The sequence below is a fragment of the Ambystoma mexicanum genome, chromosome 3p (genome assembly GCF_040938575.1).
Source record: "Ambystoma mexicanum isolate Mex_15411 chromosome 3p, UKY_AmexF1_1, whole genome shotgun sequence".
In the NCBI taxonomy this organism is placed as follows: domain Eukaryota; kingdom Metazoa; phylum Chordata; class Amphibia; order Caudata; family Ambystomatidae; genus Ambystoma; species Ambystoma mexicanum.
In genome coordinates, this window is record NC_090925.1 from 384,434,194 (window position 1) to 384,451,288 (window position 17,095).

General features: G+C 47.4%; 1 long non-coding RNA gene across 1 annotated transcript in view; it reads left to right on the plus strand.

The window, feature by feature from the left end:
- LOC138580477 (uncharacterized) overlaps window positions 1–16,758 on the plus strand; it is a 47,183-nt gene extending 30,425 nt beyond the window's left edge. The window contains exon 3 of the long non-coding RNA XR_011304272.1: window positions 16,596–16,758. This is a non-coding gene — a long non-coding RNA (uncharacterized lncRNA). The remainder of the gene's footprint in view (window positions 1–16,595) is intronic.
- The last annotated feature ends 337 nt before the right edge of the window (window positions 16,759–17,095 follow it).

The following is a 17,095-nucleotide window of genomic DNA, read 5'->3' on the forward strand; positions in this document are numbered from 1 at the left end:
TTAGTCACTTGAAAGTTGTATGACACTTTGTGTGGAGTAGGGCTGGGCGATATATATCGGGTTTTGGAGATATAGAGATATATATTTCAATACAGGATGACGCAAGATCGTGTGTATATAATCATTACATATACTATTTTATGTACATTATATTTACACAGCTGCGTGTATTCTCGAACAGGAACCCTGTGCCTGCACATTAGTTTAATGTCTTTTATAAATAAAGTTGTTTGTGACATCTCGCATGTAGTTGGTGGCTTACAACTCATCATTTAACCCACATGGACAATATCAAGATGTATATCGAAAGCCATTCAGCCCAAAATATCGAGATGCCTTTTGACCCATATCACCCAGCCATAGTAAAGAGTCTGGTTTGCAGTTGACGAAAAAATAACACGAACTATAAATGCATTGATTGGATAAGGAGCCCTTTGGTTGTAGGGTTACATTTGGGGTACATGCAATTTAAAGCTTGCAATATTTTGGCTGTGCATGAATTCCACCCACTTATCACCTGATTATTGCTTGTACATAACTTTCAAGGCACATGACTTTCTAACACGTCTCAGTTATCGCACCCTTAATGCCTCCAAATCTTGGCTTGGTTCCTCCTGTGAATTGAGGGAATAACTTCACACAGCCTTTGATGGTGGGGAAGAATTATTGCCTTGCTGGATACCAAACCGTCATCCGGTTTGCTGTATTTTCCCTCCCTGAGGATCTTTTTCTGTTCCCCGCCTCCATGGATTTTGTCAGTCATTTTCTGGGCCCTGTTCCAGGATTCCACCTCTTTGTGTTTAGAACAATTTTCCAGTAGGTTACTGTTTAACTTGTGGATCTCAATGTTCTCCACCATCGAATATCCGTCTTGCGGCACTTTCTGGAATTCTGTGAAAATGTCTGTCGTATTGCCTTTGGAATGTGCGCTTTTAAATCCTCAACTAATCCCCCTGCTCCATCACAATACAATTTAGGATTTTTTTTTATTTTTATTTTTTTATTTTTTTTAAACATTCAACTTCTTTTTTTATTCACCCTCTTGTGTTTTCAGCATGGTGTTCCGTGCCAGCAACGGCTTCCGCACTGGAATATTGCAACCCCTACTACTAACTGAAATATTAAGTCCAGGTCTCACCAAATGCCGTTTTTATGTTCATGGGTTGCAGGCTTGTGCATACTGTAGTCACCTTTCTTGCTGTAGACCAGCATCCCTTTAGGTCAATTGCCTGCCGTTTTACATACTTTCATACGAAATTATGAACTTTCCAGTGTTTAGGTGACTGACCCATGGTCCCAACCTCTTTCTAAGCATCGATTCGGAACCACTTCTTGGGTACAGTGGGTGCCTCTTCATTATTGTAAATCGGTACAATATTTTTGTCTCCAAAAGAGGAAAACAATGCATTAATAGAAGAATCGCTCAACTATATAATGCGCGGAGGCACCAGGACTTAAAATTGCTTTACACACAGATTGGTGACGATTATATCTGCCATTTGATTGAGTTTCAGAATTGATGCCACAGCAGTATTCTTGTAGAGCACTACCCTTTCATCGGACCTCTGCCTCAATATTTTTTGGGAGATTTCTAGCATTGTGGTGGTCGACCTCTAAACCACCAGGAAACGTGACACCGTTATCCTATTTAGTTTATTTCAGGTAAATAGTAATGTATACACAGACCACCATTCTAGAATCGCAGTCCTAAAACGCCCTTTACACCAACCGCACTAAAATATTCGTAACATACTTCATAATGGCCACATTTCGAGGGGATTGTGTCCTCCGACGTATTTTCCACATCTATGAGAGGTAATGTCCACAGCTGTGCTGCTTCGGAAAATTTTCAGTAGCGGGTGTCCTGCGTCAATCCATTGTCCCTCGAGGGCCTCAGTCGAGGGTCGACGTCACCGGATGTTATATATAGGACGCACGGCGTCCATAGCCTCATTTTCCACAAACGTGTTTGCTTTGGAATCTCTGGGCTTCGACGCCATCGGCGCTGTGGCCGTCAAGGGACACTCTCAGGGCTCCGCCCTCGAAGCTGTTGTCAGCGCCTCAGTCGACACCTACGCTGATGCCCTCAATGCCGTTTGTGGAGGATTTGCCAGAGGTGCCCCTGAGGGCTGTGGAACCTCCGAGGAAGGCTCTCAGTAAGTCTGTGCTGCCTGTTTTTGAGCCGTATTCTGTTCCTCCTTCTAGATTGGAGTTTTTCCAACCTTTAGATATTTCAGAGGTTGAGGAACTGTCTGATGAGGAGATGGTTGTGCCTCCTGATGTCCTTGATGATCTTTTGTCTGGGCATAGTCAGATGGAGGAACTCCATCAGTCATTGCATGACGCTAGTGGCCTTGACACCTCTCCGGAGGTGGAGTTTGGCCGACCTGAGTCTGGGGTGCATGTGGATTCCTCTTATCGGCGTCTCATGTTAAGAGTGGCAGAATACTTGCGGTGGTCTGCTCCACCTGTTTTTGCTCAGGATGATTTGACGGACATCCTGGATCAAGGTCCACCCACTGACCCGGTGTTGCCGTTTCACATGGCTTTGCAAAGGAGGGTGGTGGCGGCTTGGACTGTTCCGGAGAGTTTCCCGGCAGTTAAGTCGCTTCCACAAAAAATACTGCCCCTCCAGTTGTGACCCCTGCTACTTATCGACATGCCCTACTCCGGAGAGTTTGGTGCAGGCGGCTACGGCCTCCTCGAAGCAGGCTGCGTAACCTACCATCCCTCCTGATGGGGACGATAAGCGCTTTGATGGTTGGGCGAGGAAGGTATTTTCGGCTCTGGCGTTGAAGGCGACCAACTCCACTTGTGCCGTAGCGAGATTAACACACACACTGTGGAACTGTGCGTCTTTGGCGGCTGAGCATATTCCCGAAGGGGAGGAACGGGATGGTTTTCTAGCCCTCGTGCAAGACGCCAAGGATGCCATGTGAGTCTGTTCAGTTGAGTTTGGACACGGCAGACTGTATCAGCCGGTCTATGACTGCGAGCACTGTGATAAGCAGGTTTGCGTGGTTGCGGAAGTCGGGGTTTGCTCCTGATGTGCAATTCCGTCTTCTGAACATGCCCTTTGGTGGTGGTTATCTGTTTGGCAGCAAGGCGGACGAGATCCTTGAGAGGCTGCAGACCTCCAAAACTGCAGCAAAGTCTTGGAGCGCTGCAGTACGTCAACCTCTGCCTTTTCGTCCTAGGGGACAGCAATGGAGGGAAAGTTCCTATTGGTACTACTTTTCTTTTGGTAGATCGAGAGGGGCTGCCAGTCAAAGGGGCACCATAGGAGTACCCGGGGTGGAAAGCAAGGTACTCTGGGTGCAAAAGCCGCTCTGGCAGTTGCCTCTTTGTCCTCAGGCACTGCCGTGTCCGCTCAGTCATGAGGCCATGTCCCATGGTTCGCCGTTTGGGTACAGACTTGCGCAGCATCTTGGAGAATGGTGGGCCATTACTTCAGATGTGTGGTTTCTGGAGATCATAGCCCACGGCTACTGTCTTCCCTTCCGGCAGAGGCCTCATGACAATCCACCGGGGAAGCTCTTTTGTAGCATCCAGATCCGCTCCTTGGGCAGGAAATCCTATCCCTGCTGGAGAAAGGCGCCATAGAACTGGTGCCTGTAGTGGAGAGGAACAAGGGATGGTATTCCCCTTGTTTTTTGATCCCAAAAAAAGACTGGGCATTGATACCCATCATGGACTTGTGTTGGTTGAAAAAGCTCCTCAGGAAGGACAAGTTCAAGATGGTAACTCTTTCTCAAGTCCTCCAGGCCCTTCAACTTCAGGGTTGGTTGGTGTCTCTGGACCACAAGGATGCTTACTTTGATGTGCTGAAGCACAGGAAGTACCGGAGGTTCGCAGTTGGCGACTCGCATTTTCAGTTTTGAGTCCTGCTGTTCGGATTCACCTCCGCCCCAAGGGTCTTCACCAAGCTGATGGTGGTGGCAGCGTATCTCAGGAAAAGGGATTCACGTCTACCCCTACGATTGGTTGATCAGGGCGCGCTCTCCTGAGCAAGCCCTGGATCATCTCTCCATCACCTGCCACTCCCTTCACAAGCTGGGCTTCTCCCTCAATTTAAAGAAGTCCCATTTGACACCTACCCAGCGGCTCCAGTACATCGGCGCAGTGCTCGACACATCCCTGGGGCAGTGTTCGCCTCCCCAGGTGAGGGCTCATCACATTCTGCAGATAGTGACCAAGTTTTCAACGTGCCCAGTCTCCCGGCGTTCAAATTCTTGAGGTTGCTTAGCCTCATGGCATCCTGCATTTTCCTGGTGCCAGAGGCCAGACTGCGCATGAGATCTCTGCAGTGGGTTCTCAAGGTGCAGTGGTCGCAGTTATCTGGCAGGATGTCGGATCCCGTTCAGATTCTGACCTCGGTCGGCCAGGATCTTCTGTGGTGGGCAGACGAAGGCAATCGGATGAAGGGAGCACCATTTTGGCAGCCATGGCCGGAGGTGACGATCGTGACGGACACATCCCTCTCAGGTTGGGGAGCTCATGCCAATGAGTTGACAGCCAGCGGACGTTGGTCTCCGAGTCCAGACTCCACATCAATCTGTTAGAGCTGAGGGCTGTCAGGCTAGCCCTGAAGGCTTTTCTGCCATCTGTGCGGGGGAAGAATGTCCTGATTATGATGGACAATACAGTGGCCATGCACTATCTCAACAAAAAGAGGGGGGGGGGGCAGGGTCACTCCCGTTGTGCAGGGAGGCGATGCAGCTCTGGTTCTGGGCAATCCAGCAGGAAATTTCGATCTCAGTTCATCTGGCCGGAGACGAAAACGCGGCGGCGGACACCCTGAGCAGGCAGAGCACGGTCTCTCACGAGGGGGAGCTGGCTCAGGAAGTTCTTTTGGAGATCTTCGCCCTTTGGGGAACCCCACAAGTGGATCTCTTCGCCACCAGTGTCAACCAAAGTACGAGAGATTCTGCTCGTGGGAATTTCCTCCAAGAGGAGCCTTGGGGGACGCGTTCGTAGTGGAGTGGTCCTTCCCACTGCTGTACGTGTTTCCTCCAGTCCCCGTCATTCTGCAAGTGTTGCGGAGGTTCGGTTCCCAAATGATCCTCCTTGCTCTGGCATGGCCCAGGAGAGCATGGTACCCGGACCTTCTAGACATGTCCATCTGCCCTCCACGCTGTCTTCCCTACTGAGACAATCTGCTCTCACGATAGGGGGGTCGGGTCCTCCATCCAGAGGTCGAGTCTCTCAGCCTTCATGCTTGTTATCTGAAAGGTTGAGGTATAAGGATTGGGACCTCCCCGAAGACGTGATCTAGGTGTTGCTTTCGGCCAGAAGGCCCGCAACGAAATCCCTGTACCGTTGCCGTTGGAGAAAGTTGTGTCTAGTGCAGGGTACAGAATGTGGATCCTTTCCAATGTTCCATTCTTTGGTTTTGTCTTTTTTGCTTTCTTTAGGCCACAAGAGCCTGTAAGTGGATACCATTTAAGGATTTAAGGGTTACCTGGCAGCGCTGTCCATATTTAAGCGCTTGTCTGAGGAATGTTCTTATTTTAAGATCCCTTTTTGATTTCTCTGTTTCTAAAAGGGCTAACCAATGTGTTTCCACCGTCGCCTTTCCAGGTGCCGGGATGGGATTTGAATTTGGTTTTGAAGTTCCTATTGGGAGCTCCAATTGAGCCCTTACATGAGCCCTTACATTCTTGTCTGTTGCGAATGTTGTCCTTTAAAACTGTTTTTAGTTGCGGTTACTTCCGCACGCAGAGTGAGTTGCAGGCACTTTTGGCCAAGCCACCCTTTACTGTGTTCCATAGGGAGAGGGTTGTCCTGCGGGTGCGGCTTTCTTTTCTTCGGAAGGTTGTGTCGGAATTCCATTTGAGCCAGAAGGTGATTCTTCCGGCGGTTTATCCTCCTCCACATCCTGGTAAGGAAGAGGAGAGGCTCCATAGGTTGGATCCTAGAAGAGCTTTGAGTTTCTATCTCACGGATGTCCCGGGTCAGAGTTGACGATCAGCTCTTTGTTGGTTATGCTGGAAGGCGCTTGGGCCAGGCTGTTTCCAAACAGACCTTGTGTAGATGGATCATTTTGACGATTTTTTAGTGTTACCGTTTGGCGGTAAAGGACCCTCCAGTAGGTTTACGGGGTCACTTTACTAGGGGTGTGGCTGCCTCTACTGCTCTACAGAGGGGCGTTCCTATTCGCAATATTTGCAAAGCAGCCACATGGGCCTCCGTACATACTTTTGTGAGACACTATTCCTTGGACTCCATCCATGAGCAGGATTTGGCCTTTGGTAAGGCAGTCCTCTATTCAGCCATTTCTTACCACCTCTTAAGACCTCTTGACTTGTCTCTATGTACATTACCCAATTCTCCAATTACTCGGCCTTTCAGGTATGCGTTCTACTCTTCATCCTCGCTCACCAGGTTGCATGCATATGCTTTCCCTTATTTTGTGTTGGTTTCCTTCTGATTTTTGCGACTTTACTTTTTGCGTTAGGCAAAATATACTCCGTCACTACAGCAAGTACATGAGACACTTCATTTCAAGCTATTGCTGATTTCTTATACGTTTCAACAGGGCAAATACCTTGTCTATTTATTGTGAACGATTGGCATCAAATGTGACTTAAGTTGGTTTATACCACACAACAGGTCCTGATCCCTTACAGCAAGCGCCCTTACAGCAAGCATAAGTGACATCTACAGCCACACTTCCCATAAGCATGCCACTAGAAGCAGTGGCTAAAAGTGATTCAATGGCACTCCAAATCCTGAGGTGAAATGCACCCGATGGTTGATGTGTTCCAGCTGCAATTTTATGTTGTATGTTTTCCCTATCCCCTCCTGAACCCCTGTTTGTTGTACGACTGCCTGTGCCCCCCTCATGGAAAAGCATCCTAGGGGGTGGGGAAGGCAGGCATGATATATATATATATATCTTGTGTATCTTAGATCACATGCTATGCATAGCCGACATCTAGTGGTAGCTGCAGAAGTATTACGTTTTTTGTTTTCAAAACTCAATGGGATGTTGACTGGGTGCGCCGGTAATACTATCCCTAATGTGATGTCTCCTGTACCCATGGTCCTTCACGCGTCGAGGTCCCTCGATTTGTTTTCCCGCCATCATAGTCGGACGCAAGTTGCAGAGTTTCTTTGCCATTACTTATACGAAGTTCAAATTTTAGACTTTCTTCCTATCCTTTCGACGGCCGTACACCGCAAGATCTCCGGCGATGGCTGTAGCCTATTTTCGTATTCTTCCTTTTAGGTTGCCGAGCTGCCATCTTTGCCTACTATGGAGAAAACGCCATTGGATTTCCCTGGAAAGATTCACACAGGGTGTGTAGTCTCTGCCTTCCTAGGGTCCATTCCAAAAAACAGTGCAAGCCCTGCAAACAGTTTGGACCCAAGACACTAAAGGATCGAAAGACTAAACGCTGGGCCCACCACGCCAGGCAGGCAGAGGCCGCCATGGACGTTGAGGGAGCCTCCAGCGATGGCAGTATCGGCGTTCTAAGTGATGCCGAGGGCGATCAGGACCTGACTGATTCCCGCGTGCTAGCCCCCAACTCCAACAGGCAGGCTGGCAGTTCTGCTACGGAGACAACCCCCGGCGGCTCAGGCACTCGCTGCATGCCCCCCGTCCACATCCCAAACCCCATGGCCGACAGTCGACCATGTCTTCAACCAATAAACCACACAACAGGCCCCTTAAACAGATGCTGAAGCCAGTTTCTGACACTGTGAGCAAATCGGGCAAGTCATCGTGTACAGGCCTTCCTAAAGAACTAAAAAATGAGTGAACTCATAAACGTCTTAACACTCCTCAAAGCAAAGACCTATAGAAACTATCTTCGCCCCCCCCTATCTCCTAAATCATCGGTCACAAGGGATAAAGAACAGTGCCCCTAGTGACGTCCTCTCTGGGGCAATGCACCACAAACATTCACCTACACCAGTGCCTTTCCCAGCCCCTGTCCCCACAGTCTTACTAAGCTCCGCTCAGTCGACCCCTGAACAGTTTGATGGGGTAATGAGAATGTCTAGCTTAACATTTTTGGTAAACTTCCTGATCAATTTACCATATCCCGGGGCCCCCCACACCCCTCTAAGGCGAAACGGCTAATAAGCAGCCAGAAGCCAAAAGACCCCACCTAGACGTGACCCAGCCTAGTGCCTCCACCCATCAAAACATGTCTGACGGGGCATACTATTTTTGACACTCCGTTTTGCATAACCCTGGTTCAATAGCAGACCAAGGGGGCCTAGAGGATACAGACCAATATTATTATTATGATGATGATGAATACATCATTCAAGCTTGAAACCCTATAGACCAACAGGTGATTGAGCCACAGGTTGATGACCAGCTGTAATATGACCACCTTTTAAAAGCTGCATTTTTAAATTGATACTCCGGATCCTCAGGTATAAGATCTGCAGAACAGTTCATTCTACTGCTTCAATCTATCCAGTGGCGTAGTCTGCCTTCTTTGGTTACCCCCAAACCTGACCAGGGCAGTCAACCCTCGCATTGAGAAGATGTTTAGACCAGACTCTTTTATACATCAGGGGCCGGCTAAAGCCCGATTCTCTTGTGGTGGTCCCCACAAGGAAGAGTGGGCACACATTTAGCTTCTACTGAAGCGGCACCTGACAAGGAGAGCAAAAAGATGTACTCGATGGGCAGTAAAGTAGATTCCTCTGCTGCTTACCAAGTAAGGATAGCCAACAACACTATGCTTCCGGCTTGTTGTAATTGCCACAAGTGGGACGAGATCTCACAACAAAGACTCTGCCCCAGAGCCCCTAAAAACACAGCTTTTAAAAACGGTAGCTGAAGGTGAACAGGTGGCAAGCTGCATCCTAAAAAATAATCTGGACACAGCATATAATGTAGGCCGGAATAATAGCTCAGGGTACCCTCATTAAACGCCATGCCTGGCTAGGTCAATCAGGTTTCAAGCTGGAAACCCAAGCCACCCTTTTTAAATCTGGCAATTGAGCCGAACGCTCCATTTGGGAAAGCGGTCGAGGACACACTAAAAAGTACTAAGAGTATGGCCCCCTCCACTACCTGGGTCAGCTTACAAACGAGAGGAGTGCATTTAATACACACTGTTAAATCCCCAGCGGTCCTCCAATTGCGAGGGCGGGGGTCCTCACAGGGGCAATCCACCCAACAGAATTTTCAAAGGGGCCACAGAAGGTTGAGAAGTAGAGGCAGATCTTTCTCCAGGCTCCACTCTATCAAAGCAAGGACAAACTGCTCCAGGTACCCTCCCACGCCTCTCCAGTAGGAGGTTGGATTTCTCATTTTACCCACGCATGGGAGGGCATCACGTCAGACAAGTGGGTACTTTCCACCGTGGCAGGAGGCTATTGCATAGAACTCTTACAGACACCACCCAACCATGACAAACGTTGCGGGAGGAAACGCGCATGCTGCTGGAAGAGGACAAAGCACTGCTACTAAAGGATGCCATAGACATCGTCCCGGCAAACCAGGTAATCGAAGGTATCTATTCAATGTACTTCCTTGTCCCAAGACCTTACAGTGCGCCTAGTCCTAGAGCTGCGCCCTGCAATATCAAGCCTCAGAACTTTTGCATGACTACACTACAAGAAGTAATCCCACTCTAAAACACGGGCACTACATGGCAAACGTGGGAAGGCAAACTTTCATATTCAAATGTTTTCAGCGCACAGAAAATTCCTGCGCTTCAAAATAGCAAACCAATACGAACAGTTGAGGGTACTACCCTTCAACATAGCCTCAGTTCCAAGTGTATTCATCAAGGTATGGGCAGCAAACCTACACAGAGGATTGTGAACCCTTATCTGGACAGCTGGCAAATACCCAAAGGACAATGCATCTTCTGTTCCAATTGGGTTTCTCGATCAACGAGAAAATCGCAGCTCGTTGCAAAAGCAACAGTTCCTATTTTCTATCATAAAGACGGAAGAGGGGCTAGTCTTCCCCTCAAATGAGGGAGTAAAAACCATGCTGCTGCAAATACCTCAGTAGTTGGCTGGTTGCCAAATAACCATACGCAAAGCAATGTGCTTGCTCAGGATGATGGCTTCATGCATTTACCTGGTTAATCAGGAATGGTTCCTCTTGCGCCCAATGAAAGAGTGGTTTGCATAACCGTAGTGTCAGGCAAGCGGTCAGTGGGATGATCTAGTAGTTGTTTCGCTAAGCCTAGTTCAATCACTATGCTGGTGGACAAAGGAAAATCTGTTAAAGGGGGAAAACCCTTTCACAATCCTCCAGTGCAAGCGATGGTTGCAACAGACGCCTCACTCTCTGGATGGGGAGCCCATTGCCTTCACCACACACTTGTGTATAGACTAGTTATAAATGCCATATATCCTATATCACACAGTGCATGGGCTGTGGACACAGATCACAGCCCAAAATCGCATCAATCTTTTGGAGCTGCTAGCAGTTCTCAAGGCCCTACAAGCCGTTCAGGTGCATCTAACAGGTCAAACGGTGAAAGTTCAGACAGCACCACTGTCCTGTTTTACATAAACGAGCAGGGAGGAACACGCTCTCCAAATTTGGAAATGGGTACTCAAGCGTGTTCCTATTATTATCTCAACACATTCCAGGGTAACTCAATTCTCTAGCAGACTCGCTAAGGGGTTAGGACGAAATTACCTAACCCATAATTACTGACCTCACCAAAAGACCTAAAACACACACCACGAAGTTCTAACTACCAAAAGTTCAAACTTTTTGTGGCGTTTAGGTCTTTTGGTGGTGTTGGTAAAAAAAAAAAAAGCTGCGAGGGTTACACTGTTACTTTAATAAATGGAAAAGATTTGTAATATGGTGCCAATGCTCCATTCAGGTACATCACTTCACAAAACAAGGTATCCTGGTGGAAAGTCCCTGTTGAGGCTTTCCTTGAGGGAGTAAAGAAACTTTATTTTGCCCACCATGACCCCCACCCAATCCCAACCCGCCCACCGCGCCCCGACTCCTCATTTCCAATCGGCCTCCAGGGTGGGGATCTCCATGTGGTACTAGCAAAGCTCCTAGGTCCTCCCTTTTGAGCCTATGCACAAATCCAGCCTTAAACACTGAACATACAAAACAGCTTTTCTGATGGCCATCACCACCATAAGAAGTGTCAGTGAGCTACAAGCTTTCAGTGCACAACCCTCTCTTTGTTGGTACCAAGTTCATATCCACGTCCATGTTAAACAATCCATTGAATTACCCGCTTTCTTTAAAAATCCTACAAATTCTGCTGAGAACCCCCATACACATGTAAGCAGGTTGGTTCTTTACCATGTAAACAAGACAAAATCGCTAAGAAAAACAGACCAACTGTCTCCATAGCACCTGGCAGAGAAGGTGATCCAGTTTCAAAAACCGCTATCTCCAGATTTATAGTGAAATGCATACAGCTCTGCTACTCCCGTTCAAATATAACTCTTGCCTTTCACACCAAAAGCTCACTACTAGGGGTGCAGGAGCTTTTTTGGCCTTTATTGTAAATGTCCCGCTGCACGCCATTTGCAAATCAGCTACATGGAGTTCCATACATACAGCATTACTGCATTGACGCACATTCTAAAGCAGATTCACAGGTGGGACAGGCAGTGCTTAAACATCTATTTGCTGCTTCTCACAACCCACCACCTTCTCCAGACACTGCTTGCTAATCGATTCATAGTGTGTAATCTAAGCTGCCTCCCACATTCGCCGTACCCGACGATCAGCTGTTCTCCGAGCCGTGCCTGGTCCCAAAATGGCCGGCGCAATGCGGCCTCAGATCGAGGCTCCAAGCAGTTGCTGAGCAACCTACCTACCCAGGACACATCCGCCGGCAGGCGGAAGGAAGCCGGCCAGTCGCAGAAGGCCAGGAGTAAAAGGCCTTGTTTGCCGTTGTTCGCCGCTTGGGCGCCGGGTCGCCATAACACTCTAAGACAACGGAGGAACAGGAGCCTCGCCTCCACTGCAGGAGCAGTGTGACGTCGCAGAGTGAAGCAGGAGCTTCCCGCACATATCAAGGTAGGCCCCCTGGGCTTGCTAGTTCATATTCTGCGCATTCCAGCCGAAATTACGCGCCAACTGTGCCTCCTCCTTTTTAACCCTGACCCCCGATTTCTGCTGCAATCTGCATGAAAGTGCCATTTCACGGCAGCATCCCGCCAGAAACCAGCGCACCCCCCCCCCTTGTTGTATACTGGGCTGCCTCCCCAAGATGGCCGCCCGCTATGGCCAAATCCAACTTCCATTGATCTGGGTCCTCACAGGCTACGAGCAGCACCCTCATTAGCCGCCCTGACCTAGTAAGTAGCCTATCGCCAGCCGGCCAACCTGCCCCCTGCTCGGAACCCTGATCGTAATCTATGAAGACTTTGCCCATACGGTTCTGTACTAGCTCTGCACCGGCCTCTCACTACTGGAGTAGTCACCTCTCCTCCCACTGCCTTAAGGTAGCCGGCCCTCTACAAGTCACCGCAGTTTTGTAGTTCTAGGTACGACTCTGTACCTAGTTGTGGCCCCACTGCATTACATATTTATCCTAATGTACCTACCATGTGTCGCATAACTGCTCATCAGTTGATGCATCACTCTGAACTTAGATGCTACCCCGCTGCACCATATGCTGGCCTACGGTCGATAATGGACCACATTTGATCTATGCTGTGCCTTCTGGTCGCTAACGGACCACTTTTGATTCAGGTTGTGCCTTATGGTCGCTAAATAGACTACATCTGATTTATGTTGCACCTTATCCTAGGTTGTTCTGTCTTGTTTATGATTCGCCATGCCTTAGCGGTTCACTGTGGTACACTCCTTGGCTGAACTTTACACTGCCTTGCCTATTTGCATTAACAACCTAACTTTGCACACCCCTCAGCCTGATGTATACTGCTCTTTGCTTTAGCTAATATGCCTGATATTTGAATCTAGCTGCGCTGTATTTTGCACTGCACTCCCTGATGTGCCTGATATTTGAATCTAGCTGCGCTGTATTCTGCTTATTTGATTCTAGGGGCACTCAGACTGCTGTATATTGTGAAATGCCACCTAGTCTATCTACATCCTGCCACCTTAAAACTTGTCAATGACTGTTAGCCTCAGTTAGCCCGCCTATACCTAGCCATCTTAAAATACACTGAAACATCTCAATTTTGTACCTAGCCAGTCAGACGCTCCTAGCTTGACGGCACTAAGCATTCTTACATGTACCTGAATTCCAAACCGCACCTGGCTTGTTTGTCGCATCCAGGCTGCTCACTTTTAACCAGTTAGCATGTACTCCCTAAATCTAGTGAAACAAACTATTGCTGCCAACCTTAGGATAGCTAAGCTACCTCGCCTCATCACCTCCTCCATCATATTAGTAGCATTATCACTTAGCCTAGCTACTAAAGTTAGCATACTGTCCCACAGCACCAGGCCACTCCCTACCCACCTCCCATACCACACCACGCCGATATCACAACAAATCATAGGACCTATAGTGAACCAATATCAGGAAGATACTATCTTACAAAGGCCTTGTAGTACCGCAGACAGAAACCTTAAACTTCGCGCACGCCTACCTAAATTGCACGAACTACCAGCTAAGAAAATTGAACAACTCAATCTCCACAAAAAAAAACACCTACTGTCGAAGCCAATTATAGAATATACCAGGAAAGATAGCAATCCCAAAAAACTCACACAAAACTGTTCCAAATCTATCACCACTGCTAGTCTCAGTACCACGAACCCCAAACCTGAAAGTCACAAACATCATCTCAAAGGTGCGCTCATTAACGCTAGGTCGCTAGTAGCACATGCAACAGAGATTTCAGATGACATTCTCGCAGACAACCTCGATTTCCTGGCTATCTCAGAATCGTGGCTTCATGATGCAGCAGGCCCTGCCCTATCATTAGCAGTTCCAGACAATTATACCATCTTACGAGCAGACGGACACACCTCTCGAGGTGGGGGCCTAGCTATCATAGCCAAGCTTAGTCTTGACATGAGAATTACCACAACCCCTATTTCGAAATCTTGCGAATGCCTTGCGGTCAAAATTGCCACCGCTAACTCCCAAACACTGAACCTCATCCTTATCTATAGACCTCCAGGTCCTACTGGAACCTTCGCTGAGGATCTATCTACAACCATATCCAACAACCTAAAAAGCACCTCCCAAACAATAGTGCTAGGGTACTTCAACTTAGGCTATAATGATGCTAAGGATATCCAGTCCACAGCTACAACTCTGATCCTTGAAGAACTGGGTTTCTCCCAGAAAGTTAACCTTCCCACTCATGACAAAGGCTGCATCCTAGACTGGATAGCGGAACATAACTGTGGAGTAACCATCACAGAAACTGTACCCCAGATCTGGACTGACCACCATCTATTACTATTCACAGTAGCTACGAACTCGGCCACGGCTCAGTCCCCACTTGCCCCTCCCATGCCCACGAGGAACAAAAAACTTATGACGGCGGAAAAATTGCTGCCCATCATAGTAGATGGTGCAAAATGTAGTCCCCGGCAAATGCATTTTCGTTGCATACAAGCTAAAACTGTTGGCTTTGCCAATGCTACTAAACCCTTTAAACAGGCCTGCAGTGAAGGACATGCATAGTGCTTCTAAATGGAGTGGCTAAAGGCAGACCTAGTTGAGACATTTTGATTGCACAGGTTACAGCTCCAAGTCATTAACTCGGAATGCTTTGAAAAAACACTGGCAGGTACTGTAAGGCTTGAAGTGAGATCAAAGTTCCCATGAGGTGTTTTGGGCAGAGAGGGGCAGCGAATGGCCATAGAGATTAGCATGGCAATAGGTGGCAAATAACCAAACGCCTACTCGTATGCCATTTCTCCTGATTTGTTCTATAAGGTGAGTTTTGGCTTGTACACAGCTCAGTCGCCATCTAATAGTCCAAACTAAACATGTTACTCACATCTTGCCCGGCAGCCCCCTGGCTAATGGCCCGAGGCAAAGGGCGGCTCCTACAGCAGCGGCTCCAAGGAGTGTCTATAGGTGTCCGCAAAGGAAGCCAACAGACAGCAACAAAACTAAGTGTGGCATGGGTGGGGTGTAGAGCAATTACTCTACTCCAGAAAGCCCTTGCCACTCTACCTCACCTCTCCATAACGTAGACTGCCATAGAATTAAGCCATGCATTCATAGAGATTTGTGACCACAAGCCTAATTCCATTCTTGGCCTGACTGTAAATGTTGCATTGCATTACGCACTAACACACTAGCCAATGTTAACTAGTGCCACACCTATACAGAAATGTTAAGATTAGCCTGCGTCATCTTTAGACAGGATTAACAATGTTAGCATGTGCCACACTTAGATGGAATTCTTAACTTTAGCTTGCGTCACATCTAAACAGGATTATGATTAGCATGTACCGCACTTAGATGGAATTCTTAACGTTAGCCTGCATCGCATCTAGCTAGAGATGTGAATGTTAGCATGCGCCACACTTGGATGAAACTGTGAATGATGGTAAGTGCAACACTTGATTGGAATCGTGATCACTAGCCTGCCTCACATCTAGACAGAATATTGAAAATTAGCAACGATGGAATAGTGAATGATAGCAAACATCAGACATAGACAAAACTGCAAGGACAGCATTGCCAACTAACCAATCCACTAACAATTTCATCCCTCTGCATACACTTCTCAAACTCTAACCAAACGCAACCACAAGCCTAAAACGCAGCAATCCGCACTAACTTCACTTCACTGCAACAACAAAACAAACCCCACATAGACTTGCACAACAGCACACAACAACTACCGACCGTAACACCCCAAGCCCAGCCGACGGACCCACCGGGCTGAGGCTGTCATCAGCACATCACTGCTCTCTTGCACTTTTCTAGCTTATTCCCACTAACTTAATTTTCTTGTATTTACACGTTTAAAAATAATTGGGTGTGTGGACGGATTAATGTGGCTGGTAAACTGTTATTCTGTAGGGCTGCCTGGCTTCCCCACCTCCTCCCTCGCCGTCAGCATCCCACCTGCATGACACCACATCCAGAAAATGCTGGAGCCTGTTGTCTGGCTGTACGTGAGTTTGTGCTTCCACGCCGTCCAAGATGGAGCAGCCGTGGACCATGCAGGACGAGCCACAGCTTTCACAAATTCTCAGAATCCAGGCTACCATGTCATGGGTGTTGTGGGATTGGTTCGTCCACGCTACTGCTGAGCTTTGTCAGTTTCCCTCGTCTTGTAGGGGTGGGGATGAGCTGAGTAGGCCGTAAAGATTCTGCCCAACCACCCCCTCGTAATGCCAGGGCAATTGAATATGAACTCCACAATCCCCTATCATGACATCACAGAAAGTGTATGGTATCTGGAAAAAGAATTGGGCGGATTCAGTGAAAGTCATACACAACATAAACGAGCTCTGTTGCATTGTCTTGTTCTGTAATGCTCTGTCAAACGTTCACTGCCTTTTTAATTGAATTTTATATATTTGGTAATGTTTTGGGTTCCATTCTTGATTAGAAAGTGTTTTTCTAAGTTTAGACACGAAGGTGGCTAGTTTGCTGATGCACAAAATTCTTGTAATATGTTGATCATTAGAAATATTGACTACCTTGTTTTTTCTTTTCCTTCCGTTTTAGAGTTTGAAGGATGCTGCTTGAACCTGTACTTTTCTATCAAGTTGAAGAATGATGCATTCATGGCTCTATAAAACGAAAATGTAGTTTACTTGCTGGTTGTACTTCAAATAACGTCTATGTAACTTCATTGTTCAATAAAATACTCTTCTGGCTGGCTATGAAATATCTAGTGTGTTCGTGCCATTGACAAAGATTATCACCTGTATGTTACTAGTGATGGGTGTCCACTACCTCAGTTTAACCATTTTTTTTTTCTTCTCCATTTCAATGATTTTTTTTAAACTGGATTTTTTGTAATTCTCAATTTATCTTCGTCACAATTGTATACCGAGTCTGCATGGTCTGTAGATTGAAGGGACACTTTTGTAAAGGTTAAAACCAATTTATCAGATGTCCGTTCTTCAAAGGACCTTACAAGCTTATTTTTTTTTAATCTGGTGAATCACGATTGTGAAATGTAAAGCAGCTTTCACTTTGGCATCCACTCCACCTGAATGGTA